This window comes from Canis aureus, chromosome 17, assembly GCF_053574225.1.
Source record: "Canis aureus isolate CA01 chromosome 17, VMU_Caureus_v.1.0, whole genome shotgun sequence".
NCBI lineage: Eukaryota > Metazoa > Chordata > Mammalia > Carnivora > Canidae > Canis > Canis aureus.
Window position 1 is genome coordinate 58,148,837 of NC_135627.1, and position 12,601 is coordinate 58,161,437.

Sequence of the window (12,601 nt, forward strand, 5' to 3'; positions counted from 1 at the left end):
GTGTGGGGGGTTGGGGTTAACTGGGTGACAGGCACTGAGAAGGGCACTTGATGGGATGAGTACTGGGTGTTCTATTATATGTTGGCAAAGTGAATTTAAATTTTAAAAATGTAAAAAAATAAAAAATCGCAGAATCAGTGAGTGACAGATGGGACTAAGACAGGGCATGTAATTGCAGCCAAGAACTCCACCCACCCTTCAAGGATTAAGCCCCATTGGTCATCACAAGCTCATGAAGAAATACAGAAGTTTGTGATCCTGGTGGGAAGACCATAGAACAAAGAAAGCAAAATTAGGCAAAATTAAACACAAACCTGTGGGAAGAAGAGATCATCATGAACTCAGGAAGGTAATAAAGAGTCTCCAGGTGTGTGGACTGCGAAGGATCCCAAGGAAGTAGGAGAGGGGAAAGGGGGAGGGGAAGAGTCTCAGATTTAGGGACACAATGAACCAAGATGCAGAAGACGCTGGGGCGTAGGAAAGAGCTGATGGCAAGTGGGCTTCATTTCTCTCAGGCCACGTCCCAGATGGGTGGTGGCCCAGAGCAGGGGGAGCAACAGGACCTGTCAGGGGCAGCAGACAAGGAAGTGGGGACACAGTGACCTTTCCCAGACTCGAGGGATCTGTGTGAGTGGCTAGGAAAGAACATGTCTGGATAAGCTAAAGTCAGGTCAGATTATTTCTGCCTGGAAAGCCAGGCCAGAAACACCGAATTTAGTTTAGTAGTCTACAAGGAGCCTTTGTAGATTATTGAAGAGGGAGGAAATATGAAATCTTCAGGAGAACGAGCACGCTGCTGGTGGTGTTTCTGTGCAACAAGATAAGGAAGGACGAGGACTGAAATCCTAGAGGAAAAATAAGAGGCTTTTAGCTTGATGTAAATCAGTGGCTTTTCAGACTTTCCTTAGCAGAGAATCCTTTCTAAAAATGAACTCCCATTTGAAATCCCAATATATGAAGCAGAAAAAAAAAAATAGTGGCCTTTATTTGTTTTTAAATTTTATTTATTTATTCATGAGAGACACTGAGAGAGAAGCAGAGACACAGGCCGAAGAAGCAGGCTCCATGCAGGGAGCCCGACACGGGACTCGATCCCGGGACCCCAGGGTCACGCCCTGAGCCCAAAGCGGATGCTCAACCCCTGAGCCACCCAAGCATCCCAATAGTGGCCTTTTTATTAGGACAATTTATTTTATCGCTTTAAACATATAACACACAAAAGATAAAGGAGGCTGATTAAACACACGGAGAAGGTTTAACTCTCAGGTGATGCAGTAGAGCTGCATCTGGTATACGCTTTAGCATCCAAATATTTAATTCATTTGTGAATTTTATTGGGGTCTTATAATAGCAAGAAACACTGATAAGCGTTGATAAGTCCCTGCATATGGTCATTTTCATTTGCTTTTGTATTTTATAGTTTGTCTGCAGTGACAGGGTTCTCTTCAATTGGACTAATCCAGAAGGTAGTGTTAGAGGAATTTTTTTTCCTCAATAAAATCAAGTATGAATAGCAAGAAGCCTCCAAAGCAAAAACAAAACAAAACAAAACAAAAACAAACAAAAAGTACATAGCTGTCTAGAGGGTAAGGTGGTCGTGATTGGCCCTGGTGTAGGCCACCTGCCACCACTTGGTCACTGTGGCCTGAAGAGAGCAAGTACACGGAAGAGCTCTAGAGTCTGGCCGGGCACTTCATCAGGCATTGTGTACCTGTGCCATGGTAGTGGGTTCATTTGTCACCTTATTTTATTTTATTTTATTTTATTTTATTTTATTTTATTTTATTTTATTTTATTTTTTTCCTTCTTTTTTTTTTTTTTTTTTAAGATGTATTTGTTTCAGAGAGACAGAGAGAGAGCCTAAGCAGGGGCAGGGGCAGAGGGAAAGGAAGAAGCACCCCCCCCCCTCCCCCCTGCCGCAGAGCAGGGAACCCACTGTGGGACCCCATCCTAGGACCCTGAGGTCAATCTGAGCCCAATGCAGATGCTTAACCACCCCCCAGCCACCCAGGCACCCCTCGTTTGTAGTTTTAGACAGCAGTGCACCATCCAGAAGTAAAGAAGCAGCAGGGTAGAGTTCCAGCTTTCCCCATATCAAAGACATTAGGTTTTGCATGTGTGTTTGAAGCTGCTGGCATCCTCATTCTTTATTTCCTGTGGATTGCCCCCAAGAAGAGAAACTAAGAGGGAGCAGGAGGAAGCAGGAGGAGAGAGGAAGGTAGCAGGTCTGAGATACTTTTCTAGCTCTAAAGAGTCTCCGTGATTTGTTTAGTAATAGGCTTGGGTTAACGTAGATCATTTATAAATCAAGGAGCAAATTCCATTTCATCAAGCAAACATGTTCCATATCCCATGCCTGATATTGAAGGAAATTTGTGTTTAACGGGAAAGTTTAAAAGTGCTAACAATTCCCTTCCTTAGGTAAGGAAGGCTCTTGTGGATCATTTATATTCCAGAAATTTCAGGACCCCATAAGAAGAAAAAAGAGACTGGCCAATAAGGGGTCATTTACATGTAAACATATTTAGGGTCTGTCTTTTAATATTATCAGAGGTTCGCTTGTTTGTTTTTTATGTCTTGGACGGAAAAGAAATCTTTAGAAGTAGGAAAAAAACCTATATTGGGGCACCTGGGGGGCTCAGCGGTTGAGCATCTCCCTTCAGCCCAGGCCGTGATCCTGGGGTCCTGGATCGAGTCCTGCATTGGGCTCCCTGCATGGGGCCTGCTTCTCCCTCTGCCTGTGTCTTGGCCTCTCTCTCTGTGTCTCTCATGAATAAATAAATAAAATCTTTTTTTTTTTAAAGAAAAAACTGTATTTATTGGGATATCAAATTGATATTCATTCTTTAAAGTTACAGAATTAAAAATCAAGTTTTCCTTGAGTTCAAATTAGTAATCTTATATTGCAAGTTAAGAATAATTCTCTCACTTTTCTTTGATTCATATTTGGTTAGCTCATGGTAAAGAAGTTAAATTAAGCAATCAATATCATTTACAAACTTGGATAATTACACCCCCTTAACCATTTTAAACTGCATTTGTAAATTTAACAGAGTCAATTCTTGTTTTACACATGTTAAATGCCTGCAGAGCAAATTTACAACCTAATGAGCAAAATCTTCCCCAGGTACTTAAATAACTCTTATAAATCTAATGCAGTATGTGTATACATATGGCTAATTAGATTCTCTTAAACATTCCAATTACTTGGAAAAAAGATGAGCATTAATACTAATAGGAATGGGGTCTTGGGAAGGAGGCGTGATAGAGGCACAAGCTGACGCAAGGCCTTCAGAGGTGCCTCAGGACATGGGGACTAAGCGATCTGGAGCCCACGCCCTCTGAAATCCGGGCCACAGGTGTCCCCACCCCAATCTACTCCATCTCATCTGTTCTGAATCCTTCGAAAAGGCTCCCTGATGCCTGGTGCTGCCCGAGTGTCCCCAAGCTTCCCAGGCCTTCACCCTCTCTCTCTCCTACACCCTCCACCTGCCCGTGAGCAGTTGGCTGGAGCGCAGGGAAGAGCTGCTTCAAGAGATGTGGATTTGGGAGCAATCATCTCCTGTCTCCCTCATGAGCAACTCCCATGGAACAAACGTTGACAGAATAGAGCACCACAGTTGGGGAGGGCCTCCGGAGTGAGGAGACAAAAAAGAAGAGACACCTGAAAAAGAAATTATGGAATTCTATGTCTATGTCTCGGACAAAATCATAAAGTCGTAAACCTTAGCTCTTGTACTTAGCACATACGAGAACCCAAGGGCTGGATTTCTACTCCCCTCTTCCCTCAAATATATGTTTACTTATTTGTTATCAAATGAATACTTTGGAATAGAAATCTGGTGCCAAAAATCTATATTTGAATTCTGGCAAGAATGTGGTGAGGGTTTAACCAATAGCCTAGTAAGTACAGGTTCACCACAGGGTTCAGGTAGAGACGTTTCCCAAGGGGCTCCTCTCCCTGAATGATACAAAAAACTCAACGAATCTTTTTGTTTAAACTGGAGCTGCGTCTGCCCAGTATGGTGTGATGCCCTGGGGAGGTTGTGAGAGCAATCGGGCGGTGTTCCTTTCTTTCAGGCTGCACAAGGTAGTCGAGGAGATGAAGCTAAACCACATGCAGCAACAACAGCAACGTAAGACCACGTACCACCGAACGCTGGGCTGGCTGTGACATTCTGTAGATGGTGTGAGAAATGGAGAGGGAAAGTTTCTGGAAATGGTTGCCAAAGGCAGGTTGGACTTCACAGAGATGCAAAGACATCAGCTGACTCCTGGAGAATGTGTAGAACTCACACCCCAACCCGGATGCCTCTGGGTACCTTGAAGGAAAGACCCATCAGGGAACTATTGAAAACTATGGGTAAGCTGACCACATTTTCCATAAAAATGTCAGAACACATGGCCTGACACATGGTCTAACACCAGGAAAGAATATTTTAAACGAAGGCTGTTCCAGAAAATCTACAGCATATGGTTGCTCAATTTATGGGCCAAGAAAATCCTAACTACAATAGAGGACTGAGCTGACCCACCCTAGGTAGACAAAACATAGCCACTACCATCTGAGAAGCTCTGAGTTATTTCCTCACTGTCATCAGAGTTCACGTTCGTGTTGAAGTTTCTGTTCATCTCTTCAGAGGAAAGTTCCATGCCTCAACAATAAAAAAACAAGCCAGAGAATTTATATTCAGATTTCTTAAATTATGTTCTTTAATTTTCTCTCAATTTACTTAAATAATTTTTGTGTTAGGCAGGATATATGAATAATGGATATAAAAATGTTTCTTCTACCTGGGACAATAAAATAAAATCCAATGAAAAGTTTCCCTCCCTATAAGAAAAAGAGAAAAAAAAAAAAAAAGAAAGAAAGAAAAAGAGGATATCCATATCCCTCGAAGGCCCAGGCTTGTTACCAGAGCCCCCATTCATACTGAAAAATGTATTTTAAACTACCAAGGTTGTTGTCAGTTTTTCTCATCTGATGTCTCCCTGCTTTTCTCATCAATAGTTTGCTGTCTGAAATAAAATACGTGCCAGAAGCTTCCTCATCCAGTGTTGCAATTGTAAGTCTTAACGATTATTGGAAAAGAAACCATTTTTAAGGACTTGAACTCAAGTCTTGGCAGGGTGAAACATCTTCCATTTCACCTTTTAACCTATCCCAGAGCTCAGGGATCACTTGCCAACTCATTCTCAATATTATCAAGGAAATGCACATTTTTCTCCTTTTATGGTTAGTGAATATATTGGCCAAGATGATGTGGTAATCATTGCTGAAAGACAACAAAGCCACACATCTGAACATTTCCCTGGCTTCTAAAACAAAATCTGAAATGCATCTTAAAATCTATTTATGTCTGATAAAACCAAAAAGATGTGTTTTTAGTGAGATTTCCTGGACATTAGACTTTTCCTTTTTTTTTTTTTTTCAAGCTTCCATTATTACGGTAGGCCTCAAAAAACTTGGGGACATTTAAATACGGAGCCCAACGTTCATTGGCGGAGTCGTTAAAAAGGGGGAAACACCTAAAACTACAACAACAGAAAGGGAATGTTTTGCAACCACTAAAATAAAAAAGTTGGTCTTAGCCCTAAGAAGGAATGTGATCTGACACATGCTGCAACATGGATGAACCTTGAAGACATGCCGAGTGAAATAAGCCAGAGACAAAGGGACCAGTACTGTAAGGTTCCACTTACATAATGAGAAACCCAGTGTAGTCAAATTCATAGAGAGAAGTAGTAGAATGGCGGTTGGCAGGGGCTGCAGTATGAATGGAGTAAGAGGTTATTGTTTGGAGGTCCCTGGGTGGCTCAGGGGTTGAGTGGCTGCCTTTGGCCCAGGCCGTGACCCCAGCATCCCGGGATCGAGTACCGCGTTGGGCTCCCTGCAAGGAGCTTGCTTCTCCCTCTGCCTGTGTCTCTGCCTCTCTCTCTCTCTGTGTCTCATGAATAAATAAATAAAATCTAAAATAAAATAAGATAAAGTTACACAAATTCTAACTTTACTGGTCATAGAAAAGGGAGTCGCTGCAGTTGGGTGGATCCAGCTAAGCACAGGTAGTGGATTTCACATAGTTAAGAGGTCAAGTGTTTATCTTATTAAGATGTAACAGAAGCGCTCAAGGTCGTCGTAGAGCACTGGTCCTGTCGGAGGGGGGTGAGAGGGCAAGGGCCCATCCACCGGAAAGTCTGCCCTGCGAAGTCTAATAATAAGAGCAGCTCTCACAATATACGTCGTGTGTGTCACTGGGTGCCGGGCCTTGTTCTAAGGGCCTCCTGGGGGTTCAGTGGGTCCCCCTGCATGATCCTGCAGGGGGGTGGAAGGTGGGGCTGCCGCCCTGCAGGCCAGGCCCCTCACCACCAGGTGATACCAATCCTGTATTGCTTGTCAAGTCACTGTATAAATTTCTGTCTGGTCCTGGAACAGAGCGGGGGCGATGAGGGGTAGGAACGCAATGGAACAAACACTTTGTGACTGTGGTCTATCCAGCTTCAAGAATCTGTTTTAGTTTTATCCATTTAAAACGAATTTAATGAATTTACGTACGGCCTGCCACATGGCGTGAAGGATTGGCGACCAGAACGGATACAGGTTTAGAGGAAGCGGATTGTCAATTAGGTAAATTAGGTAGAGTCTACATAGGGCCCCGTAAAAATTGTTCCGAATTTTGAAAATCATCAAAAATGAGTCACAGAGAAGTAATGAGGCCGGACAGAGTTCATTCCCCCGACCGGGGTGTGTTTACTGCTCTGGAGACTTAGAAGCAGCTGAGCCCTTTTTTGGGAATTGTGACATATGCTCATCTGGGAACTCAGCAGGTATCAATGCACAACCCAATCTGTTCCCTGAAAGATAATGAATGACTTCGTAATATCAGGCATCAGAGAATAAATATTCATTTTCTGACACTCTGAAGAGAAGATAAATTTAAAATGTCAGTTGCATCTCATCCTAACTAGATGGAAATTTGTTTTCTTCCTGTCAACCTGTTAAATGAAGAAGCCACAAAACATACCAAAGCACTGAAAAGGAAGACTGCAGGTAGCAAGCATTGGAGCGCGGTGAACACAGTGTCGCTGCCTAGAGACGACCAGGCGTGCTTCGAGCGCAGAGTCTAGTCTTTGATCTCAGCCTATCCAGTCCTTGGCTTTCTGTTTTATTAAAAAAATATTTTATCTATTTATGCATGAGAGACACAGAGAAAGAGGCAGAGATACAGGCAGAGGGAGAAGCAGGCTCCATGCAGGGAGCCCCATGTGGGACTCGATCCCGGGACTCCAGGATCACGCCCTGGGCCAAAGGCAGATGCTCAAATACTGAGCCCCCCGGGTGCCCCTCCATTTTTCTTCTTGACACGAGTGTTGTTTAATTACTATGGGATGGGCTAAGTTTTGCCTCCTCCAAATACACGTCAAAGTTCTAAACCACCAGTACCTGTGACTGACCCCTCAGAAAGTGGCTGGATTTGGAGATAGTCTTTGAAGAGGTAACCAAATTGAAAAGAGGTCATCGGGGTGGGTGTTAATCCAATATGAGAGGTGTCCTTATAAGAGGAGGAAATTTGGACACACACAGAGGTCTAATAATAGGAAGTCCCAGGGAGAAGATGGCCATCTACATGCCAAGGAGAGAGACTCGGGAACTGTGCCAACGTCTTCACCTCAGACTTCCAGCCTTCAGAATTGTGAGGAAATAAATTTCCACTTTTCTGAGCCACCCAGTCTTTGGTACCCGTGTTAGGGTTGGTCTCAGCAAACTCATGCCCCATACTTTCCCCTAGACTGTAAGCTTGACGAGGGCCAGCCTGCATCTGGATGTCTTCTCTGCCCTTGATCCTCAGGCCTGGGTGTGCAGTGGGTGCTCACTAAACACTGTTGAGTGAGTAGCTGACTACAGCTGGGTGTCTTGGTCCGTTTTCCTAGAGTGCAGGGAGATAACCGTTACCAAAAATTATCAAAAGGAACTTTCTCTTGTTATTGAAAAATAACTTCGTAGTCATATTTTTGAAATGGTGCCCATCCATTCTGCCAAATGCAAAAACCGTATAAGGAAAGGGGGAAAACACTGAAAACCCTGCCAGTTAGAGATGACCACTTTAACTGTTGACACTTGCTGGTCTTTTTTTTTTTTTTTCTATACATACACATATCTTCACATAGTAGAATAATACTGCATCACTTACCATATGTCATACTTTCCCTACATTGTTAAAACAACTTCTTAAAAAAATAAATAAAAATAAAACAACTTCTTCTTCTTCTTCTTCTTCTTCTTCTTCTTCTTCTTCTTCTTCTTCTTCTTCTTCTTCCTCCTCCTCCTCTTCCTCCTCCTTCCTCCTCCTCCTCCTCCTCCTCCTCTTCCTCCTCCTCCTCCTTCTTCTTGATTTATTTATTTATTTTAGAGAGAGAGAGAGAGAGAGCAAGGGTAAGAGAGAGAAGAGCCAGTCGCCCAGCTCTCTCTCCCAGGACCCTGAAATCAGGACCTGGGCTGAAATCAAGAGTCTGCCACTGAACCAACTGAGCCCCCCAGGTGCCTCCTTTAAAACTTCTTAAAACATATTTTAAATGCTTATAAAACATATCAGATCATGTGTATTTTGTTGTTTTTTTTGTGATTGAAATTCTCATAATCAGACTAAATACTGTTGTGTTAGTTCAGAAATTCAGACGTTTCTAATTTTTTCCTATCATCACAACCACTGTCATGAACATCTTTGTGTGAAGAAGCTTTACGCTACTTTTCTGAATTCTTTAAAGGATGACAGACAGCCTGGCCTTACGTTACTGATTCACAAAGGTGTGGCCACTGGAGTCAGTGGTGAGGGCCTTTGAGACACATCCTTGTACTGTTCTGTGGGAGAGATGAGCCGATTTGTACTCCTACCAGCGGTCCACGAGATTTCCCACCGTGCTTTACTCTTACGTGTGATTTTTACGAATCTTGTTCATTTGGTAAGCTGAAACAGCATCTGGGTGTCCTTTTCATTTTCATCCTTTGACTATTAATGAAGCTTTCCATTTTCCTGCATGCATGAACCACTTATAACTGCGCCTTCTGAATGGCCTGCGTGTGCCCTTTGAAAAGGGGCTTCTTCGGAAGTAGTTTCTAGTTAGTTCTCTACTGCAGTATTGCCTGCCCTCCAACAGAGACCTCAGCTTTTAACTTAATGACACAACCCATCCTAAAGCTGTCCCAGAATCTTATCAAGGACCTGCTGCACTACAATGAAGCCTTCACTGTTCCAAGAGACAGAGAAACCTGTTCCGATCATTCACCTCTTACTAACCAAGTTTTGATACATCAAGTGTGTGTGTGTATATATTTAATTCAGCTAAGTGTGAAATCAGTTTTCTTGGTGGAATGGAAGTTCTCATTAAAAAAAAAATGAAACTTTTATAGGGACTGCAGATAGCTCTCTATTTCCAGTATAATTTTGGCATAATCCATCTATTTCTCAGCTGCATTTATTCAACTTAGGAGACAAAGGAAATTAAAAATACATGTATTTGGTGGCACCTGGGTAGCTCAGTGATTGAGCATCTGCCTTCTGCTCGGGTCATGATCCCGGGGTCCTGGGATTGAGTCCCACTCTGCCTCTCTCATGTCTTTCGTGAATAAATACATAAAATCTTTAAAAAATAAATACATAAAAATACATATATTTTCCCACCAACTTAGTCTAAACTTCGCATCCATAGTGAGACAAAATCTTGTGCCTGGAGTAGAGCTTAGAAGTCCTCTAATCGAATATTTGGGTGTTCGGGCAAGGAAAGCTTCCACAGAACCGTCTGTTAAAGCAGTGCTTGGTGCAGAGTCCTGTTTTAGGGAGAGAACGGATAGGATTTGCAGAGAAACGCTGAGGGTGCACAGGTCAGGGGGGCCAGTTGAGCACTGCGCAGGAAAGACCCGGCAATTTGGAGCGCCCTCTGTGGCCCCCCTTCCACACAGCCACCTGGCTAACCCAGACCCATTCCTGCACTGTGTGTCCGACCCCAGCACAGGGGGTGTCCCGGGGCGGTGCCACGGGGCACCCTGCTGGGCCCTGTCCTCTCCATGTGCACCCCGGGTGTCACTGTGTCAGCCTCCTCTCGCGGCCATCCTTCCCTTTCCATCTGTCCTCCCACTAAAAATACATCCGACTTTCCTTTTCCCGACAAAAGCTTCACTCTAGGCTTTCCTCACTCACATCACCCTGTTTGTCCCCTTTTCCCTTTGCAAACTCCTGGAAACGTACAGTTTTTCTTTCCCACCAATCCCACTCCACCCACCGCCCATTGAGCTTGCCTATTCTTGAATTTTGCACAAACCGATGTATATGATACATACTCTTTTGCATCTGGTTTCTTTCCGCATTTATCCCTTTTTTTCTCCTTTTCTTTTTTAAATTACGATAAAATAGCATTACATAGAATTCACCCTTCCAACCATTTTAAGTGTACAGTCCTGTGGCGTTAGGTACATTCGCTTGCTTGTGCAACCATCACCACCACCCACCTTCAGGATGTCACCACCTTCCCAAACCCAAACTCTGTCCCCAGAGGCCCCAACTGCTCACTGTCCCCTGCCCTCCAGCCCCTGGTACCCTGTCACCTAACTTCTGTCTCTATGAATTTGCCTCGTTGGGGTGCCTCATATAAGTGAATTCAGACACGGTTTGCCCATTTGTGTCTGGCTTATTTGGTCACCGTGATGTTTCCAAGGTTCCTTCAGGCCCCAGCACGTATCACAACTTCATTCCCTCTTAAGACCAAACGATATTTCGTTGCATCCGTGTGTCACATTCTGTTTATCTGCTCACCCATGGATGGGTTTCCACTGTTTTGGTTACTGGGACTAGTAATGTATGAACACTAAAGTCCCTGCGTCACCTCTTTTGAGCATAGACCTAGGAATGAACCTTATGGCAACCCCGTTTAACTCCTAGTTGCCACACTAGTTTCCACAGTGGCTCTGCCACTTTACATTCTCACCAGCAACGCTTCTCTCTACATCGTCACCAACACTTGTACTTGTTTTCTTTCTTTCTTTCTTTCTTTCTTTCTTTCTTTCTTTCTTTCTTTCTTTCTTTCTTCTTTCTTTCTTTCTTTCTTTCTTTCTTTCTTTCTTTCTTTCTTTCTTTCTTTCTTTCTTTTCTTTCTTTTCTTTCTTCATTTCTTTCTTTCGTCCCTAATAGCCATCCTAAATATCTCACTGTGGTCTTGATTTATGCATTTATTCTTAAAATGCTCTCGGTCTTTGGTTCCTGTCTTCTTATCGGTTCTTTGTTTATTCTTCATTCTCCTTGGCCAAATCCTCTCTTGGCTTCTTCAGCGTGAGTTTCCCAGCTTCTGTCTTCTTCAACCCATCCTGCATTCTTTGCGCATGGCCCCCTAGAGATTTCATCCACCCCACGCTTCCAAATGGGAGCATCACACCCATGTTGGGAGCTCATAAGTCTGTATTTCTCCAGTCAGGACCAATCTCTGAGCACCATTTTGCTTTTAAATAACTACCTTTGGAAAACAAAAGAACTTGGTTAAAAATATGGACACAATTAATGGTCTCTGCTGCTGGTGAATGAGATTAGGGAGTGAGGAATAAAGGAAAGATTTTTTTTAAACTGTGGTTAAAAAACAAAATAAAATTTACCATCATAACCATTTTTAAAAAAATAGACTATTTTTTACAGCACCATTAGTTACAGAGCAAAATAAGCAGGATATATTCCCATATACTCCCTGCCCTCACATATGCTTGGCTCCTCCATTTTAAAATCCTTCACCAGAGGCACCTGGGTGGTTCAGCAGTTGAACGTCTACCTTGGGCTCAGGGCATGACCCCGGGGTCCTGGGTTTGAGTCTTGCATCAGGCTTCCCGCGGGGAACCTGCTTCTCCCTCTGCTTATGTCTCTGCCTCTCTCTGTGTGTCTCTCATGAATAAATAAATAAAATATTTTTTTTTAAAAAAACCTCCACCAGAGTGGTGCATTTGATATAACCAATGAAACTACTTTGATACATCATTATGACCCAAGTCCATAGTTTACATTAAGGTTCACACTTGCTGGTGTACATCCCATGGGTTTGGACAAATGTTTAATGATGGGTCTGCACCATTACAGCATCATGCCTAGTGATTTCACTACTCCCCAATCCTCTCTGGTCTGCCTATTCATCCTTCAATTTCTCTCAAACCCTGGCAATCCCTGATCTTTTTACTGTCTCCATAGTTTTGCCTCTTCTGGAATGTCCTATAGTTGGAATTCCATAATAATAGCCTTTTTAGATTGTCTTCTTTCACTTCACAATATGTATTTAAGCTTCTCTGTCTTTTTTTTCCCCTAAGATTTTATTTATTTATTTGACACAGAGAGAGAAAGAGCAGTAGCAGATGGAGCAGCAGGCGGAAGGGTTGAGGGAGAAGCAGTCCCCCCATTGAGCAGGGAGCCCAGTGTGGGGCTTGATCCCAGGACCCTGGGATTATGACTTGAGTTGAAGGCAGATGTTTAACTGACCGACCCACCCAGGTCCCCCTCTCCATAGCTTTTCAAAGCTTCATAGTTCATTTCTTTTTATCACTGGATATTAATATTCCACTGGATATTCCACTGGATAT

At 43.2% G+C, this 12,601-nt stretch overlaps 1 long non-coding RNA gene across 1 annotated transcript; it reads left to right on the forward strand.

Moving 5' to 3' along the window:
• The first annotated feature begins 218 nt into the window (after nucleotides 1–218).
• LOC144287582 (uncharacterized) lies at nucleotides 219–5,051 on the forward strand. Its single transcript, XR_013355363.1, has 2 exons — nucleotides 219–349; nucleotides 4,081–5,051. It is a non-coding gene; the product is annotated as an uncharacterized LOC144287582 (long non-coding RNA).
• The last annotated feature ends 7,550 nt before the right edge of the window (nucleotides 5,052–12,601 follow it).